Below are 21,194 nucleotides of genomic sequence, written 5' to 3' on the forward strand. Positions count from 1 at the left end.
TGTCTCAGATTCCTGTAGCCTGTTACCATATTATCTATGTGCTGATTCTTATACATTCTCATTGAAAATCACAGAGTCATATCTATTTGAGAAAAATCTTTTCCCATATTTTTTCTTGTGCTAAAATACACTTAACATAAAATTTACTATGGTAACCATGTTAAAGTGTATAGTTCAGTGTTATTAAATACACTCACATTCTTGTACAGCTGTCATCCCCATCCATCTGCAGAACTCTTCATCTTCTCAATCTGAAACTCTATACCCATTAAACAATAACTCCGCATGACTCCGTACCCCCGGCAATCACTACCATTCTTCTCTGTCCCTCCCTCCTCTTTCCTCCCTCCTCCTCCCTCGCTCCTTTCTCTTTCTTTCCTCCTTTCCTTCTTTCTTCCTTTCTTTTCTTACCTTCTTTCTTCCTTCCTTCCTTTCTTTCCTTCTTTCCTTCCTTCCTTCTTTCTTTCTTTCTTCCTTCCTTTCTTTCTTTTCTTTCTTTCTTTCTTTTTCTCTTTCCTTCTTTCTTTTCTTTCTTTCTTTCTTTTTCTTTCTTCCTTTCTTCCTTCCTTCCTTCCTTCCTTCCTTTCTTTCCTTCTTTACTTCCTTCCTTCCTTTTTTCTTTCTTTCTCTCTCTTTCTTTCTTTCTTTCTTTCTTTCTTTCTTTCTTTCTTTCTTTCTTTCTTTCTTTCCCTCTCTCCAATTAGATTTGAAAAGATACCTTACTGTCACCTGGTTTCACTTCCCATCCACATGTTTTACATTCCATCTACAGCATGCTCTGAGACTAGTCAATTATTCAATATTCTTTATCTTGGCTTGTTTCATTATCTGTTAAAGGAAGTACCTTCCAGCATTGACATCGTAAGTTTTCAGGAAATAGAGATGATAACAATAACACTTAAATTAAATTATACCTTCCCAGTCTGAAGGCAGTTGAGCCAGATCTTCCTCTTCCATGTGAAAGATGTGTGGGTTTGGACAGAGACTGGTAGTGATGCAGACAGGACACTCATCTGGGAAGGGTGGTCCAGAGGCATGGGAGAGAGTTGGGGAGTCACCTTGAGGCTGTTTAGCTGTAGAAACAGGTCCAGGATGGAAAGAGTCCCAGAAATGGAACGGCCATGGGCTGACCCAGGCAAATGGATGAGCCTAGTCAGCTTCTTTTACATTATCACTCCCTCCTTTCTCTGTTCCCTTTCTTATCATGGGATGAGAAGGAGCCAGTCGGGTCATTGTGTGGGTTTCAATGACTGAGTAAGCAAGGCCCCCTCCACCAGGCTTGGCCACAGTGTCCCGGAATGGTTCCCATCTGTAACAAGGAAGGCTTGGGAGGGAAACTGAACTGCTGTCCAGAGTCTGATAACAGGATGGGATTGAAGTCATATTTCAAAGGACCCAAGGGAGCTAGGGTGGGGGCAAGGATTGTCACAAATGTTGAGGAGAATTTTGGAGACCAGATATTTACCAGCTGTACCTTCAAAGAAGGATTAATCTTGGTCTTCCCCAATTTCCCTCTGCCTGGCCTTGCAAACTTAAAAAGAGAGGCCATATATCTTCTCTATAATATATTCTTGGAATAGTAGACAAGGAAAATAGGGAAAAAACAGCCCAAGTTAAAATCAGATATATCGTTATAAAATCATAGACCTAGGGTGTAAAGGGCTTTGAATATTTTCTAGTTAACTACATACGAGATCATGCATTTTGACTGCAACATTACAGATAACATACTGTCTCTTTTTGAGCACTTCTAGCAACAGGGAACTCAAAACTTCCTAAAATAGCCTGGGTCAGTCTTGGACAGTTCTGGTTGTTAGAGATTGTTGTAATAAATCTGATTTTCTGTAGTTTTTACCCATCATGCTTGCTTTGTCTGGTAGAATAACTCCAACCCTTCTTCACTTGCCAGACCCCAAACTTGGCTTCTATTATGGTCTTTTCAAAGTTAACATCCAATGTTTCCAACTTTTGGCTTATTTAGTCAGTTTCAAGCCTCTTAACTCTGCTAGATATTCTTCTCCAAGGAAGTTTCCATTTGTTAATGTTTCTCCATGTGGTACCTATCATGGTCTAATTAGCACAAGGGGGAGAAAGATGTTCACTTCTCTTATGATGGACTCATTATCTCTGATAGCAGAGCTTGGAATCACACTGGCTTTTGGGTTCATCATCAACTGAGCACAAGCTACTGTGCCCCTTGTAAAACTGGTTTTTGAACACAACCAACTTCAATTGTCCATCATATGTCACAGTGGCTGTAGTCCCATAGTGTTAAGGGGCAAAGCAGGGTTGGCTGGAGCTTTTAGATGACATCAGAGATCAAGCAGAGCCTTCTGGACAGAGGATAGTGCAGCTTTGCACAACAAGCCCAGGATGGTCACTCTCTGGACAGAAGCCCCATCACAAGGCAAACTGCAAGACTTGGCTTTGCAAGTTCCTCACCAGGAAGAGAAACCAAGCACCGGGGGCCATACCTGTCGGTTGAAACTTGGAAATTTCTTCCTGGAGAGCAAGGCGCCAAGACAAGGGACTGAGGAGTCATTCCAGGGGTCAGTCCTAACAAGAGCCAAGGGATGAGATAAGAGATGTTGCGCCTGTTACACTGACCACAAAACAAAACAGACCAAAAGACTGGAAGGCAAATTGTTTCCGGTGCTCTGATCACGGAAGATGGTGGAAGCTGAGTTCTTAATCACTCAGAAAAGGTTTTCATGGCTTCACCCCTTCTGGTCTTTCAAGAAACCAGAGGGGGTGTTTGTCAGTGTGAATGAACTAGGGCAGGTCCTCACACTGGAAGTTGATTAAAGTTGGCCCATTGTCTGTCTCAGACCGAGAAGATTTGGGGCCTGAAATCTGTTCTCTCCCCCTCTTAGTTTCCTGTCATCTGCTGATTTAATAAACACACCATCACTGTCCTCATCTAAGTCATGCAAATGTTTAGCAGAGCAGGCCAAGGACAAATAGTTCTATGGCACAGTATAAAGTCCTCCCTTCAGGTGACAACCATCTATTAAACACAACTCTGTGAGGTAAACCATCCAAGTGCTTATTAATCTATCTAACGATTCCAATATTTAGCTTACATTTCTCCATCTTGTCCATAAGGTTCTAACGAGAGACACTGTCAAACGCCTTGCTGAAGTGTGATTTATATGTCTTGCAATTCTCTGTGCCAAAAGCAGAATGAAGGTTAGACTGGCATGATTTATTCTGAGTGAACCTGTACTGACTCTTGGTGGTCACTGCTGTCCTTTCAAAGTATGTCCACAAAGCATTTCTGTTAAAACCCACTTTGAAATTGCTCTCAAGATGATCATCAAGTCTATTTGGTCTTTAGTTTATAGAACCTTTTTTCTTCCTTTTCTTGAAAACTGGGAAAACATTCAATCCTCTCCAGCCTCCCGAGACTTCTCTCATTCTTCGTAGTTGTTCAGAAAGTATCCATAGCATTTCAGCTTTCATTATTTCTACAAGACCCTGGTGGTATAATTTGTGCGGATCTGGAGACCTGAACTTTCTGAGAGCAATGGGGGGTATTATAACCAACCCCGGTTTCCCTCTTGAAATGTTTGCATTACCTCTTCTAATATGAAGATCAATCTTCTTGAGATAAGCTAGGAGGAAAAAAATAAACTGGACCCAAGTAGTTCTATTTCTATCCATGATCAATTAATAGCAACCTCTGTCCCAAGCATGAAGACTTACTTATCTTTCTTTTTCTTGATATACTCTTTAAAAGGCGTTTTTGTTGTTGTTATCACTGGCACTTAACAGAGCTAAAACCCAGAAATGTGCTTATACAGTATTTATAGGTGTCTGATATCATGCTATTTTTTTTTTCCATAATGGTGGAAATTCCAGAGCCACCCAATCATCATGAGACCTAGCTCTATTTAGCTCCTGATTTTGGAGGTCTGAAAGATCCTAACCCCTGTGCAGAACAAGTACAGGTTTTTTACAGTTATTGCCATCATTTGCTTAAGCTAATGTGGGTGAGTCTCCTTTCTTTATAATAACCAAACAAGCCTAACCAGAACCATTCATCCATCCAATGAAGTTTTGGAGAGCTACTATGTACCAGGGACACCTGAAGCTGCCCAAGAGTAAGAGCCCTCTCTTCTCCTTGTTTTGGCATTTTTCCTCTTAACAATCCCATGATTCAGGATTTGATTACCCTTAATCTCATCATCTTATACAATATTACCTGCCTTCCATTTTACATAGTTTGCTGTATCCTGTCTAGGAGACCTGTGTCCTTTCATATGTGTCTAATATTCTATTTCTGAGCTGCCCTGTGTGGTCACCACTAGTCACATGTGGCTATCTAAATTTAAATACTTAAAGTAGCACAAAATTTAAAATCTAGTTCCTCAGTCACACTAGTGACATTTCCAGTGCTCCATAACCATGTGGCTAGTGGCTTCCATATCAGACAGTGCAGATACAGAATATATCCCTGATCATAAAAGCTCTCTTGGACAATGCTGGTCTAGCTATTCATCAAGCCCTTTGAAGTTCTTCTCAAGCAGCAAGGCTGGATGCATTCGACAGAGTTGGCACGTACTGACTGTCCTTGTCCGGAGGGCTTTATGGCAGTGGACTCCTGTGGCTGCCCCTTTAACGTAGTCTAGGTGCTTGGTTTAGACACTCCTGTAAAGGCAAGTGATTACAATGCACATCAGTTCCTTTGCTCTTCAAGGAACCACAGTTTGCAAATGAATGTGAGTGAATATTTCCCAGATCCCATTGAGGGTCACTGTAATGATCACGCCCCACAAAAAGCTGGCGCTTGCAGACACTCAAAATGTTTGCTTGAATGGGGAAATGAATGAAGAGTGGTCTCTTTAGTCCCTGAAACATGTTCTTGAAAAGTCAAAGAAAGGTACCCTGGCGTCAGGAAGGAAGGAAAAGAAAGAGAGCGAGAGAGAAAGAAAGAAGAGAGGAAAGAAAGAAAAAGAAAGGAAGAAAGATTCCACAGGTACCTACCGAATCTCTCTCCTCCATCTTTATTTCTCTGCTTCCGGGTCAGAGAGAGACTTAGAGGTGGGCTGGGATGCAGGTGCCAGAGGATGGAAGTAGGGAGGAAAGGAAGGAAGTAAAAAAAAAGGAGCATCACATAAGAGGGAGAGAGTCACAGCGTTTTAAAATGCGAAAGGATCTAGGGTCCATTTAGCCTAGCTCCTCACGTCACCAATGAAATATGGACATTTCATTTGGCATTTAATACAAATCTGCTGGAAAAAAAATGAAGCAATTGAGGTCAAAAGACATAGGTTAAGCGAAGTGTCTAGAGTTACAAAGCTAGTGAGTGTCGGAGCAGGGGCTAGAAGCCAGCCCACCTATCCTGTGATTTCCCACCGCAGGCTCGGACCACCCCTCCCCCAGCCCCAGGGAGAACAGCAAGGAGGGGAATGCGGGGTGGGAAGCAAGCCAGGGGGAAGGAGAGAAAGTAAATTTGTGTATCAGCTGTCAGCCTCCCTTGTGATTTTCTTTCTTTAAGCAGAAAAAAGTTTCCTGGCCACGTCACCTACTCAGTCTGAACCTCGTGGTTTCCCCATCCCCAGGGTGAGCTCTCATCAGCAGGGACCTTGCCTAGACTGTACAATGCCACCACTAGCTGGTGACCCCGAGCGAGGTACTGGTTGACTAACTTACTCAGGTTGCACTTAGTTTAGTTCATCGCTTGTTCCTCATAATCTTGGTCCAGATCCAAACTGATTTCTGAAGCAGCTTGGCGTTCCTAAAATTTCACCTACGCTAGAGCAGAAACACACTTTGAAACAGAATTTGATGAGGAGTTTAAATAGAATATTCGAGTGACTTTATCAAAGCACCTCCCCTGTTGATCCTAGATAATTAAGACCTGGAGCAGGTTTTCGAAAATGTTTCACATTCCCTTTACTTCTCATCTCTAGAAAACTCTCCAGGTCAAGAACTTTGGCATCTTGAGTATAGAGTTGGAGGTCATACAGATCTGATTTCTAGTGAAAGCTGTCACACAGTTGTTACCACGCGGAGGGAACTTATTCTCTCAGTTCCAACTTAGATCGTAATAGGAGCGTATGAGCACTGGGGAAGAAGGTCCTTATTATTCTGTGGGACCACACTGCCTGGGAAACATCACGTGGTCAACACATGTTGATTACATGTGTGGCTCTGGGTGACAAGACCCAGGTTTGAACCCTGGCACCCTTGCTTTGCAGCAGTATGACCTTGAGGCAAGTCCCTTGATTTCTTTCCATCTTAGTTTTCTTGTCTGTGTCATAGGGTTCTCATTGTGTCCCCAGAGTAATGAGGACAAATTGAGGTCATGTGTGTAGAAGGCTTAGCACAGAAACCTGGCACTTGATCAACATTAGCTAGCATTATTATTTCCCACTGTCGTACAATCTCTTTATGTACATTTCATTGTCCTTGGGGGCACCAAGCAAGCTGGTTGCAAGCTCTCAGTCAGAAACATCTGCCAAGTGGCAGAATTCACACCACACTTGCGATAAACGTCCTAACTCCTCCACAGCTTCAGCTGGGCCAAGTGAGGTGAGCGTTGGGTTTTATGGGTCTGACGAAGACGTTTGAAATATTGTAGGAGACTGTCAAAGAATACTTAGACCCACTCCAAAAGAGGGCCGTTCTTAATTTTCATCTTTCCTGCAAGTCAGAAAGATATATACTCTCCAAATAATGGCAGTTTCCTCGTCCTGAAGTTATGGCAGCTTGGTGATACAATAAACAGCACCCTGTCATAAGGACCGCATAAAACATGGTCTGACATTTCTTTAAAAGTAGAAAGAAACATGACTGCAGCAGATGACCTTTCCTCCGAGGGCACAGCTGTTTTGTGTGGTTAGAGGGACCCGTGGTTTCATACTTAGGGGCTACGATATATGACTGGCTTTTCACAAAGTGTTTCCATGAGAAATTACAGTACGTTCTAAAGGAGAGTGCCAATTCTGCTGCATTCACATTAGGTAGGAGGACTTTTTCCTCCCCTCTTGATGTTTTCCAAATGACACTGTGCTGAATACTTGTGATTAGAAACTTCTTTAGTGTTTGAAGCATTAAGCGGTATCAAGGTTACTGAGGCATCTTCTATTTCCTGGGAAATTTAACTGATGGGCCTTTTGTGGGGTTGGTGGGTCGGCATCTTTGAGGACTCAGCATTTATGAGAAGTCACTCCAAACGCAGTGCTTCCGTGGGTGAGCACTGAGCATCTCCGGGAAAATTTTCAATAGTCACCTTGTTAACAGATAGTAGGTAATTTCCATTTTCTCGAAAAATGTTTGTTCCTCCTATAGAATGTTATTTGTGTAATGCCTTAAAATGGTGATGAAAAAGTAAAACAATGGGTCTAAAGTTTCTAATTGTATATGTGTTATGTTGGCGAGACTGGATGTTTTCCTTCTTTGCTTCTTTTCCAAATTATCTTAACATGTTTTACTTACTTCCTAATGAAATTAAAAAGAAAGCTCATATCTTCATTTAGTTTTCGACTGAGTTTCCCCTAGGCATCCATGGTTACTGCAAACAATCCCATTAAAGCGCCGGACACACTGCCACCTCCCCAAACTCTATTCTCTAAATTAGAATAGTAAGTCCTTGGAGAGGGGAGTTTGGCAGCCTTTCTGCAGGATTGGGGGGGGGGGGGTGGTGGATTAGATGCCAATTACTGACGGCCGTGGTGCCAATAGAAAAATGTGCTCCAATTGCTGGTCTCCAAAACCCTGCTACTGACCTGCCAACAGCAGGGCACTGAGTGCACGTCCCAGTAGGATGGGAGATTTGTTCTGATTTATCTCTGCTCTCTCACCTTGTCCCCTGTGTGTCCAAACCTGGGACTATGCAAAAGGGGCTGGTTTGGTTTAGAAGTACAAGCTGAGACGCTGAAACAGTTGACTTATTGGTAATTAGACCACACTGGTATTGAACCCGTGACCTCAGCCTCATTAGAGCTGCGTTCGGGCCAACTGAATTGACCAGAAACAGATTCAAAACAGTGAGTGATAGAGGTCTTTGGTGCGGGGTCAAAGGCCTATTTACACTACCCAGTATCATAAGTGGCTTCTTACTCTAGCATGTTAAAGGAGCAGCGGCCGAGAAGAATGGCCATGTGGATGGGTCACAGCTCTCTGCTTCATATATGTGGATTGTAAAGCACAGCTACTCTGGCCAACTCCTACCTGACTTTAACTGGATCTCCATGTAATTCAAGGGTTAATAAAGGGAGCAACAAGTGTTTTAACAGGACTTTTTTTTTTTTTCCTCTTTCACTTGCTAATGGCTAATAGTAACAGAAACACTAGGAGTAAAGCCCATTACTTTAGGAATGATTTACTTTGAATGACACTCTTTGATTTAAAGCTATCCATGGCTAATCATTATTTTCCCTCTTTGCTTTTCAAGGAAGTCTAAAAACAGATGGCTAGTGTTCATTTTGTGTCGAAAAGGAATCAGTTTCTCAGTGGTAGAGCAGGATACATGGAAAAGGCAGGACACAGAATGAGGAGAGTCACTCTGTGCTAAATCAATGAAATGGAACAGAAATTGACTCAAAATAACAGAACTTTTTTTTTAGGTGATAAGACCGGCATTTCAACTCAGTGAGAAGAGAAAGGATTACCTAATAATGGCCAGCCATTTAATAAATGTAGATTTCTCCTTCAGACCACACCCAAAGTAAAGACTTTCCTGTGAAAACAAAACTTTATAGTCTAAAAGATAATGAAGTAATTAAGAAACAACAATCTTGGAAAGCCTTTCTAACAATGCATGAAAATACAAAAACTATAAAGAAAAATATGAAATAATTTGACGCCATAAAAATTTATCATGAAAACTTAGGTATACCAGATACTAAATATATTAAAAGGCAAACTGGGAGACATTATTTTTGGTCCTTAGGGAAGAGTTAATCACAAGATATTTGTGGTGCTTATGGAATACTTAATAATAAAGCATTTAGAAATCGACAAGAAAAAGAGGAATGAATTCAAAGACACAGAAGAAATGAACATCACTTTACATAAGAAGAAGTGTAAATGGCCAGTAAACCCATGAAAAATATATTTAGCCTCCCTGGTAAATGTCAAAAAATTGCACATTTTAAACAAATGAAAGTTAATTTTTCTTCCAAAAAATCAGCAAAGATAAAAGTAAAAATGCTGGCAGTGCTGCAGGGAAATTAGTACTTTTTTATACTACTTGTGGCTGTTCAAGTGCTCTAACTTACTTAGGGGGACATTTGGTACAACAGAAGCAAACCTTTAACATTTGACATGCGCTATGACCCCAAAACTCTACTTGTAAGAACCAATCCAAAAGAAATAATCATGGTTACATGCAAAGATGTTGCTATTAGAATGTTGATCAAAGCATTCTTATGATAACTAAAAACTGGAAACAGCTTAAATCTCCAACAACGAGGAATCCATTAAATATATCATGGTGGGTGGCGTATGATGGAACTTTATGTAACCTTAACATGTTGTAGAAAAAAATTACATTTCCTGTCATGGAATAAAATTCACTATTATCTTGTTCAGAAAAAATGTAAAAGTTGTAATATTATAAATTATATGTTATATATACGTAGGGAAAGATGGTAGAATAATATATATCATACATGTCAAAATGTTAAAATACTTTTCTTTAGGCATGGGAATTATGGATGATTTTTAAATGTCTCTTTTTATCAGATTTTTTTCTTTTAGAGTGAATATGTGTTACTTGGAGAACAAAAGATAAAGTACATATATTTTTTCAAATATCATAGATAGCACAGTTTCATCGTGGAGATTAAGTGGCATAATACATAAGAAAGTCCCTAACACAGGATTAGAAAGATGAGGGCCTTGGTACCTAGGATTCGAATTTGAATCTAAAAAGTTACCACGTGGTCTGGAAACTTGTAGCACTCTGGATTAAAGAAGATTGACTCACCTAGTTGGTGGATTGTCTGAGTCCCAACTCACTCTCTCTTCCTTTTGTTTTGTACTTTGACTTTTGATTTTAATGGCTCATACATCTCTCCATAAGATGTCAGGCAAGGTATGGTCAACTAATCTATGACAAAGGAGGCAAGGATATACAATGGAGAAAAGACAGTCCCTTCAAAAGTGGTGCTGGGAAAACTGGACAGCTACATGTAAAAGAATGAAATTAGAACACTCCCTAACACCATACACAAAAATAAACTCAGAATGGATTCGAGACCTAAATGTAAGACCGGTCACTATAAAACTCTTAGAGGAAAACATAGGAAGAACACTCTTTGACATAAATCACAGCAAGATCTTTTTTGATCCACCTCCTAGAGTAATGGAAATAAAAACAAAAACAAACAAATGGGACCTAATGAAACTTAAAAGCTTTTGCACAGCAAAGGAAACTATAAACAAGACGAAAAGACAGCCCTCAGAATGGGAGAAAATATTTGCAAATGAATCATCGGACAAAGGATTAATCTCCAAAATATACAAACCACTCATGCAGCTCGATATTAAAAAAACAAACAACCCAATCAAAAAATGGGCAGAAGACCTAAATAGACATTTTTCCAAGACATACAGATGGCCAAGAGGCACATGAAAAGCTGCTCAACATCACTAGTTATTAGAGAAATGCAACTCAAATCTACAAAGAGGTATCACCTCACACGGGTTAGAATGGGCATCATCAGAAAATCAACAAACAATAAATGCTGGAGAGGGTGTGGAGAAAAGGGAACCCTCTTGCACTGTTGTTGGAATGTAAATTGATACAGCCACCATGGAGAATGGTATGGAGGTTCCTTAAAAAACTAAAAATAGAATTACCATATGATCCAGCAATCCCACTACTGGGCATATACCCTGAGAAAACCATAATTAAAAAAGACACATGTACCCCAATGTTCACTGCAGCACTATTTACATAGCTAGGTCATGGAAGCAACCTAAATGCCCATTGACAGATGGATGGATAAAGAAGATGTGGTACATACATACAATGGAATATTACTCAGCCATAAAAAGGAACGAAATTGGGTCATTTATACAGGTGTGGATGGACCTAGAGACTCTCATACAGAGTGAAGTAAGTCAGAAAGAGAAAAACAAATGTCGTATACTAACGCATATATGTGGAATCTAGAAAAATGGTACAGGTGAACCGGTTTGCAAGGCAGAAATAGAGTCACAGATGTAAAGAACAAACGTATGGACACCAAGGGGGGAAAGCGGGGGTGGGGGGATGGTGGGATGAGTTGGGAGATTGGGATTGACATATATATACTAATATGTATAAAATAGATAACTAAGAAGAACCTGTTCTATAAAATAAATTAAAAAAAAAAAGATGTCAGGCAAGGAACAGAGAGAAAAATAAATTCCGGCCTGTCATTTTCAGATGACCCTGATCTCATTCATCTTCTTCACTATACTGTGAAGCACACTACAGCGTGACTCCCCTTCTATGAGGCAAGCTGGGGGGTGAGCCTTCCTTCTCAAGATTCCTGGATTCAACAGCAACCGCTGTATGATCTATTATGTGACACAGAAGTAGAAATTATGCACATGCAACCAAAACGTCAAAGTGAAGCACAAGGATTGGTTATGGAACCCCCGGATGTTTCGGATGACAGGAATAAGTGCTTGTGTACTGGGAGTCTCTGGCTGGAGCATAGTTTTGGAGTTGTCTTGGAGGCTCGTTACCTGTCGGCATCCTGGATTCACATCTGGGGCCATGGGAAATGAAAAGAAAAGAATGGGAATGGAAAAGGGTGCTTTGTACAACACATCCTTTTAAGATTTGGGGTATAACATACCATTTCTTTGGGATCATTGTGGTAGACCTTATCACTAAGGGGTGTGTGTGTGTGTGTGTGTTTCTGCGCGCTCACAGGGCGCAATGCTTGTGGTTGGTGGTTCTTATAGGTGGGCATTAAGAATTAGAAGGGAATTTTTCCTTGTGTCAGTGCAATATGGTGTTGGTGCATTGCTGGTATCTGAAGGACACAATGGCAGTCCTTTTTTGGTGACAGTAAAGGAGCAGAGAAAGAGAGGATGGTAAAAAGAGTATGGAAGTGGAGACCATGCTGTGATTGTCAGGGCTTTTTGTGTGTGTGCATTGTAAACTCCCCACCTAACCCCGAGGTTGCAAGACGTAATTTGGGGAAACTTGTTAGGGGGGTTGGCTGTTCCATGACAGCAAGCAGGGTGGAAAAACTCAGCAATATATGGATTGCTACCATAAATGTAACGTCCCTTTAAACCCAGAGCTTAATTGCCCTGGGAATACATGTGTTACATAGACAAGTGCTCGTTTCTATGATTAATTCAGCTGGCTAGAGCTTGGTACTAATGAGACCAAGGCCAAGGCTATTGGCTCTATCCTCAAAGGAGCTGTTAGCATCTCATGGCTCCAAAACCGAGGTGACACCCTTCACCCTTGCACACAGGGTGTGGGTGAGAGAGTATGATGTCTGACTCCACTTTCAATGCTTTTCCAACACTCCTGCTGTCCGCGCTAACACAATGCCTCTGCTCTGAGTGCACTGGCAGTTGGAATGTGGTAAGATGACAATCTAATCAATGACATTGTCTCCAGAGCCTCACTGCACTTAAAAAGTAGAGGCTGCCTGCATTAGAGACAGCATAGGCTGCTCTGTTAGTCCTGCCACCAACTGACTTTCACAGACAAATACAGCTTAAAAGGAAGCATGCCCAGGATACCCTGTTGCCTAAGAGTCTGACTAGGATCTTGCAAAAAACAAGTCTCCATTCTTTCTCCACTTTCTAAGGAGTAGTCGGCAATCTCCAGCATGTACATTTGGAAAGGAATCGAGTTGGATGTTCTACCTGCGTCCCCTGGATTCTCTGCCTTGAAGAGTCCATCACCTTAGCCCAAAGCCCTTTGTTCTGTGCCCCGTCGTGCAGGGCTTGTTTTCATTACCTCCACACCGTCCCTGTATTTATCAGGATTGTTCGAGTTGCAAGTAATTGAAACTCAACTCAAAGCCGCTCTTTTCGTGCATTCACATACCTGGGAAGGGCGCTAGGTTTGCTCACAGAATCTAAAGAATAGCTGCAGTGATCAGAGTCTGAGAAACTGGAACGGGAACATGGCCCCCCCAGAGACCTCGCCCTCCCTCCCTTCCCCCTTTCCTTGTCTTGGCTTCATCCTGCAGAAAGCGTTTCTCCACGTGGTGGCCAGAATTCCCCAACGCACATCCTCCTAGCTTAGCAAAAACCAAGGACCACTACCTTCTCCAGAATCTTTACGATAATCGAAGAAAACGTCTTTCCTATGTCTCAAAGATTGCTTCCTGAGGATTAAAGCACTGACATCGGCCAGGTCTACGTCCCGCGTCCACTCCTGCAGCTGGTGTGTCAGGGAAGCAGGAGGCAGAGGCCGGAAGCGGCAACGGCGGCTGCGTGGTGCTGAGCGCCGAGCTGGCTGAGGCGTCGCTGGATGACGTGGAAACGCTGCTGTCCGACGGCGACGGCGCGCTCGGGCGCAGCGAGACTGCGGCGTCCTGCTCGCCGAGCCTCTTGACGGCGCTGCAGGCGGGCGAGCGTCTTGGCTTCATCACCAACAAGAGCAGCGAGCCCCGCGAGGCCTGTGCCGCGGAGCTGCGGCGCCTGGGCTTCGGCCGCCCTGCGGGCCTCGGCCGAAAGGACCCAGCATGTAGTCCTTCGGCCGAAAGGACCCAGCATGTAGTCCTCGGCCCGGCCTACTGCACAGCGCTCCACCTGCTGCAGCGCCGGGCCGGCGCGCCGGGCCCAAGGCCTACATGCTGGGCAGCGCAGCCCTGGGCTCGGAGCTGGAGGCCGAGGGCATGGGGCCCGAGCCGCTGCAGGGTGAACCGCCCCGGTGCCTGGCTGTACGCGCCGCCCGAGCCCAAGGTGTGTGCCGTTGAGATGGGCTTCTACCAGCCCTTCAGCTCCATGAAGCTCCCCAAGGCCGTACGCTTCCTGCAGCAGCCATGCCGCCTGCTCGTGAGCACCGACTTGGACCACCGGCTCCCACTTGAGCACAGCCGCTTCCTCGCGGGTACCGGCTGGGCTGTCTCGTCCGAGCCATGGAGACACCGCCCGGCCCCAAGCCCGGCCGCTTCATCCGCCACTGCGGGTTCCAGGAGTGTGGCATCCACCGGGAGTGCACCGTCATGGTAGGTGGTTGCCTGGACACAGACATCCTTCTGGGCGTCACTTGTGGTCTGCAGACCATCCTGACCCTCATTGGGAAGTCTCCACTCTAGGGGATGTGATAAAAGATTAAAAAAAAAAAAGGAATGGGAAACGTGCTAAGAATAATAGTTACTGCACTTCTCCTTAACCTTCCCTAAAGCTTAATTGGTTTGCTTAGAGCCCAACATAACAGTGGGCTCTTCTGAAGAAGCCCAGAGTAATACAAATGCACATCAGAGAAAAGAAGTCTCTGATCATTTGGAATTTCATTTTTATATTGTCATATCATTTAGGTTCTTCTTTAATAGATAAGAAAACGGATTCACAGATAATTGAAGTGAATTGCCCAAGACAGATTGCCCAATTGGTGAATAACTGGGCAAGAAGCTCAAATCTCGAACACCCAGGTTTATTGTTTTTTCCTGTGTTAGCCTACCTTCAACAGATTTGTTACCAAACTCATCACTGGCTTTGATGGTGGGAAGTTCAAGCAATGAGTGAAGGTCCTCCTTGATGGTCTTCAAATCCCATTGCTAGGGCAGCCTCTTCTCTTGTCTCCAGGTCAGTAGGCATATCTGCTCTTAGGGGTTAATGGAATAGGTGGGTCCAGTCAGCTGCAGACCTGGGACTCAAAGAATAAATCCAGGCCTCCTTGTCTTGGTCATGTGGGCTTTCTGGAGCCTGTGTCACAGCATCTGATCAGAAGGAAAGGAAGAGAGAGATCAAAATTCAAACATGGTCTGGGATTCCACTTCTACTCAAGACGTAGAAAACCCCAAGAGAACACTGCTTCTGCTCTAACAATGAGAAAAAGCTGGGTAGCCTCTAAAATCATAACTTCTTTTTCAGCCCATGAGAGAGCTGAGGTCACAAGGCAACCCCAACGGAATTCCAGGGTAGGAAGGGTAGTAAGGCACTTCCAGGAGACGGGCACAGAGGAACTGCTGTGCTTTTTGCAGAGCATGGGACGAGGAGGTAATGGGCAGAAGCAACTGCCATTTTAGCAAATTTTTAGAGGCCAAGTGTGGGCTGATGTTAATTGTTAGTTACTTGGCCGTTGACAGTGTGTTGGGCACTGAGCAGAGGAGGAGCTGTTCCGAAGTAGTCAGCCTGATCTTGGCTCTCTTTCTTCTGGAGTACTGGAAGATGGGTGTATTGGTTATCTATTGCTGTGTAACACATTATCCCTTTAAGCAGCTTAAAACATCAAACATTTATCATCTCGAAGTTTCTGTGAGTCAGGAATCCTGGTGCAGCTTAGCTGGGGACCTCTGACTTGGGGTCTCTCAGAAGGCTGCCGTGAAGCTGTTGGTCATGGCTGTGGTCATCAAGGCTTGCCTGGGGAAGGGTCTGCGTCCAAGCTCATGTCCATGGCTGTTGGCAGGGCTCGGGTCCCCACTGGCTGCTGCCACAGGCACAAGTTCCCTGTCACATGGTCTCTATTTGGCAATTCTCAACATGGCAGCTCACCTCCCTCAGAATGAGTGGGTAAACGAGAGAGCCAGAGTGGATGCCACAGGCTCTTTGTCACCTCATCTCAGAAGTGACATCCCATCATTTCTGCTGTATTCCGTTCATTAGAAGTGAGTCACTAGGGCCATTAAAGGGGAGGAGACTGCACAAGGACGTGAATACCAGGAGGCGGGGATCATTGGTGGCCGTCTTAGTGGCTGCCTACCACACAGGGACCCAAAGTTAACTATTATACCCATAGGGCAGGAGGTAGTAAGTAGGTGTGAGGGGTGTTATGTGCCAAGTTTTGCAAGTCCTGGAGCCTTGACAAGAAAGTTGGGTCCGGCAGGCAACAAGGATTTGAGACTCAGTTGGGTTAGGGTGGAAGGGCACCAAGTCTTAAGAATGATCAAAGAAGGAAGGAAACAGACACACGTGCCCAATGTTTTTGTTGTGTCGTTAAATTCTTGAAACACAGCCATGCAAAAGGTATTAGCCCCATTTTACAGATGAAGAAATTAAGGCCCAGAGACGTTAGCTCTCTTTCTCATGATTACACATGTATTGTGGTGATGGTTGCACAACTCTGTAAATATACTAAACGGTCATTGAATTGTATACTTCAAATAGATACATTCTAGGATATGTAAATTATATTTCTATAAGTTGTTTTTTTTTTTAAAAGACCACACAGGTAGTATGTAGTAGAATGGGAAATTTCGGACCTAATTGTTTTAGACTCTGTATTAGTTTGCTGGGGCTGCCATAACAAAATACCACAGACTGGGTATTAAACAATAGGTGTTTATCTTTTCACGGATGTGGAGGTTAGAAGTCTGAGATCAAGGTGTTGGCAGGTTTGGTTTCTTCTAAGGCCTCTCTCCTTGGCTTGTAGACGGCTGCCTTCTCCTGCGGCTGTTTTAACACCGACTCTCCTCTGTCCATACACATCCCTGGTGTCTCCTTGTGTGTCCAAATCCCCTCTTCTTAGAGAGTCACAGGTCCAAATTGGATTAAGACCCACCTTAATCATCTCATTTTAATTTAATCACTTCTTTAGAGACTTTATCTCCAAATATGGTTATAGCCTAAGCTACTGGGTATTATGACTTCAACATGTGAATTTTGGGGAATATAATTCAGCCCATAACAGACTCCAAAGCTTATGTTCTTTTTTTTTTTTTTTTTGCGGTATGTGGGCCTCTCACTGTCGTGGCCTCTCCCGTTGCGGAGCACAGGCTCCGGATGCGCAGGCTCAGCGGCCATGGCTCACAGGCCTAGCCGCTGCACGGCATGTGGGATCTTCCCTGACCGGGGCACGAACCCGTGTCCCCTGCATCGGCAGGCGGACTCTCAACCAGTGCGCCACCAGGGAAGCCCGCTTATGTTCTTTTGTATACACTTTTCAGACAATAGAAATCTACTGTTGTATTTGTTAATGAATTCAGCTGATAAATGTTATCCTGGCTTTATTAATATAATATTTGTTTTATTCGGTAGAACAGTAATGGGAAAATTCTAATTCATACAGATAAGTATTTGCAAATGGTAACAGTTTTAAATGAGCTCATACTGCAGTCTCTAGATACTCTTCAAACAAATTGATTCAAAGCCCAAAAGAGGAATAGTTGGATTCTTTAAAAAAAAAAAAAAGTTGAATGACTACCAATATTTAACATCTGTTAATATCATTTATCACAAAGAGATGTTAAATAAAAAGCATCCAAAATGTAGAATAAATGCTGAGACTCTTTGTAATGTGCTGTTATCACATGTCTTGTCATCTCTTTACTGGTTACTATACAGCTTATCACACACTGGGAGAGCTCATCCTCCCAGCAGATGTGCGTGAGCCTGGCCCGACTTGGCCTGCGCCGGCCAGCGCATGCAAAAGGAACATTCGTGCACAGTTGTACATGAGGAGATGCACATGGGCCTAGGTTTCGTAAAAAGTCCAGGCACCCAAGTTAACTTATTGGTGTTCTGATGTGTTAACATTCAATATTGAGGCACTTGACAGTGTAGTTTACTGTTTTCTTAGGTAAAAGTAATTTTTAAAGATACTTGAATCAAACATTTGTGGGACTCCAGTGAAACCTAGCGTTTAGATATGCAGTTTGAAACTACCTGAAATATATACTGAGGCTCTCACGCCTCCAGGGGACCCGTCGGTTTAGAAAGACAGACCCCTGGCCCCTGGGCTTGTACCGGCTGCATCAGAGCATAAACTGGAGGATGGGAGACCCACTGAGGGAAAAACCAGGTATGTGCTTGAAACAAAAATTCCAGCACAATTTGAACTAAACACTCCATTCCTGGTTTAAAGAGTGACTTGAGAATCCCCATTATCTCCTCTCCAGATCAATGACAAACCTTAGCATTCCTCAGGAAGAATCGAATGTCACTTAAAACTGCCTTTTTGTCTGCTTCCTCCCTCAATTAGAAGCCTTTGTAGGGCTGCGACCAAATGAGTCCATAAAAGGGCTTATTTACCGTTTGGCGCTCAGCTGAAGCCAGACTCACACTTTCTCCCTGGTTCTCATTTATTCTCTCTCCACACTCCTCTTTCCCATCTTTTAAACTAATTAGGGGAACTGCAGATTTGGTTCATGTGCCACAAAAGCTGGGTGTTTTTTTTTTTTTTTGAGTATTGAGTTTTTCAGTCAACAAGGAGCGGCCAGCCAAGATCCCTTTATCTCAAAGATAAACAAAGGCAGCTAATGAGGGAGGTGGGAGGACTGGAGGAAGGAGAGGGACATTCTGGAAGCTTTAGTAATTTTTTGGAGGAGATAACATGATCTCATGCAGGCTGAAGTTTCTGCACTGGTTCAGCGAAGAGTCTCGAGATCACGCAGGGCTTATCCACTGGATGGCAACAGAGAGCCGTCTATGCCTTTGTCCCGGCTCCTGGCTGAACTTCACCTCCATGCTGCTGAAGTTTAAAATCCCCTCTCTTTATTGCATGGAACAATACCAAGAACTTTGCTTAAGAGCTGTCTGATTGTTGGCTGTTTAGACCCTACCTTCTCAACCTTTGCCCTTATCCTATATCTTCAAGTCCAACTGTATTTTTCCTTATAAGGAGCAGAGATTTGGGTATATACTGTCACTCATGTTTTAGCCTCTGGGGAAAACTGCCAAGCAACATTTTCCCCTTTCTCTTTTATGTGAGAGGGTTTGCTCCTCTTTGAAAGTCTTTTTTTTTGTTGTTGGTTTGCTTCAAATTGAGAAGAACTAAGTAGCCAGCCTTGCTGGGTATGAAATTGTTCACCACCTACTTGCGAACAACAATTTGACCTGGTCCCCTGGCCTTGGGAAAGTCACTGCCTCCTGGCTTGGTTTGACCAGCAAGGGGGCAGTATGCGGTTTTCTGGGAGGTGTGAGAGAAGAGTGAGGAAGGTCAAGGGGCTTCCTGCTGACGGGAGACGGAGCCTCGGTTATACAGGGCCAGCACCAAGGCCTGTGGGGGTTGATGCTCTCCTGGGACTTAATCGATGGCGGTGTTGTAAGAACAAAAAAGTTGCCGAGGAGGAGTTGTAACGGGGTGTGGGGCAGAGAGAAAACAGCAGCTTCTTGCTGTAGCCACGTAGCAAGTTTGAAATAGTCAGAAAGCTCTTTGGCTGTGAGTGCAATGGGTATGTGTAGGTGCCACTGGCTTGCCTGTCACTTAGGGAAAGGAAAGAAGGGAAGAGAGAATTAAGTTAGAAGAAGAAGACAAGAAAGAAGAGGGAGGAAGACTGAGTGGAAGAATGATGGAACCTTTTCACGATGTAGGTCGCCATTTAAGACAACCCCCGCTGGGACCCCCAGAGCCTTGCTGCTTTGGGGTCAGCAGCCACTCACTCAGCTCTCTGCCCAGGTCGTGTGTAGGGCACCTCAGGAGCCAGATTCTGACCCCTGGGAAGTCAAGGTGGCCACAGGCTGGCTGGCTGATGGATGCACCGCTGGCACATCCCCTGGGCTGTGGCTCAGAGTGGGAGTCAGAGGAAGCACGCCCCATGGCAGTGTCTGTTAAGCAGAGAACTTGAACAGGATTGTGCAAGTTCCAGAGGGGCTGGGCCAGCAGGAGAAGGCAGCGTGGCCGAAGAGGCCTGTGTGAAGGACAGAGAAAAGGAGAAAGGAAATGCTAAGGGAGGCTGCCTGCCCACAGGAGGGTGAATATTCAGGAGACCCTTAGGTGGGGATGCCCAGATTCTTCAAGGCTTGGACTTGTCTGTGACATCTGTTGAACCACATTGAGTATAATCTCCTACTGAATCAAATAACACGATATTGTACTGATGTAGCCTTACATACAAGAGAGGATGGTTCTTGGCTAACAGGACATTGGAAAGAGGGGAGGGGGACCTTCTCTTGAGAGGTGACAGCATTTGGTTCTGCTCTTGGCTAAAACAAGAAACCATTTTTCTATTTCAAAGCCTGTGTATGCCCATCTGTCATGTTTGCAGCATTTTAGATTTCCTGAATGTTTAGCTGCCAAAACATCTTCATCTCATGTCTAGCAACATTGAGGTCAGGGTGTAGATGTACACTGAGTTTCTCAGACCAATTGAAAGTTCCGACTTGATCGTTGAATTGTTTTTGTTGGCTTCAACCCTTGGGAAAAATAAAACTATACACACGTACAAGACTTCACATATTTCAAAGCACGGTCATGTCCACTACCTGCTTTGCTCCACATAGCAATTGTGAGGTAGGGAGGGCATGATTCGTAGTCCTAATCTACCAGGTGCAGACGTTTTAGCCCAGAAAGTATTCAAGTGACTTATCTATGGCCACCTGTAAGGTGCTAAAAGCATGGGGTGCAAGTCAGGTTTCTGGTCTCCCAATCTAGTGTTCGTTTTACTTTTTAGCTTGACAGTTATTTTTCTTTTAAAATATTTTATAAGATATTATAGTTATGTTTATAAGATGCTTTATTAAGTATATCTTTATTTTTATTTTCTTTGTTAGCTTCATCGCTATTCTCAACTTTCTTTAGAAAGTGACAACAGAACATATGACAACAGAACATATCAGAAAAAGCATCATAATGTCTCATTACCTTCCTTGGCTGTCTGCGTGGCAGGGGATAGGTAGAGAGTAGAGAAGAAAAAGCATCATAATGTCTCATTACCTTCCTTGGCTGTGTGCGCGGCAGGGGATAGGTAGAGAGTGGGGAAGATTTTAGGGCAGGAGTTTGGCAAAGGGAAAACTGTAGGGTGACTCCATCCTCTGAGTTCCGGAGCAAGCCCTTTATCATTCACAGTCCTTGCCAGTGTGTATTTGCTATTTTCCTTCTACTAGGAGAATTGTTTATTTCTCTTGGATACAACTTTTGTGTATCTTAAAATGACTCAAGAACTCAAAGAACTTGTGCTCAAGTGAAGGAATCTGATTTCTCATAGTAAGAGGTTTTTACCTGATGATTAGAAGAGGGGATACTTTTTTTAAGGTGAAAATATATAAGGTATTACCATTCTGAAGGATTCTTTGATTACGTCTTGATAATTTTCAGTGTAATGAGTTTGGGAAATCTCCCAAGCCATAGAACTACACTGGCAGACAATGAAATGGTTTTAAAAGTCTTCTTCAAG

General features: G+C 43.5%; 1 pseudogene across 1 annotated transcript in view; it reads left to right on the forward strand.

Moving 5' to 3' along the window:
* Positions 1-14,257, forward strand: part of LOC309963839 (glycerol-3-phosphate phosphatase-like) — a 39,675-nt pseudogene extending 25,418 nt beyond the window's left edge. Inside the window, exon 2 of the transcript in view lies at positions 13,358-14,257. The product of the transcript in view is annotated as a glycerol-3-phosphate phosphatase-like (transcript). The remainder of the gene's footprint in view (positions 1-13,357) is intronic.
* Positions 14,258-21,194: the final 6,937 nt, after the last annotated feature.

This window comes from Leucopleurus acutus, assembly GCF_964270905.1.
Source record: "Leucopleurus acutus genome assembly, chromosome: 7".
Taxonomy (NCBI): domain Eukaryota; kingdom Metazoa; phylum Chordata; class Mammalia; order Artiodactyla; family Delphinidae; genus Leucopleurus; species Leucopleurus acutus.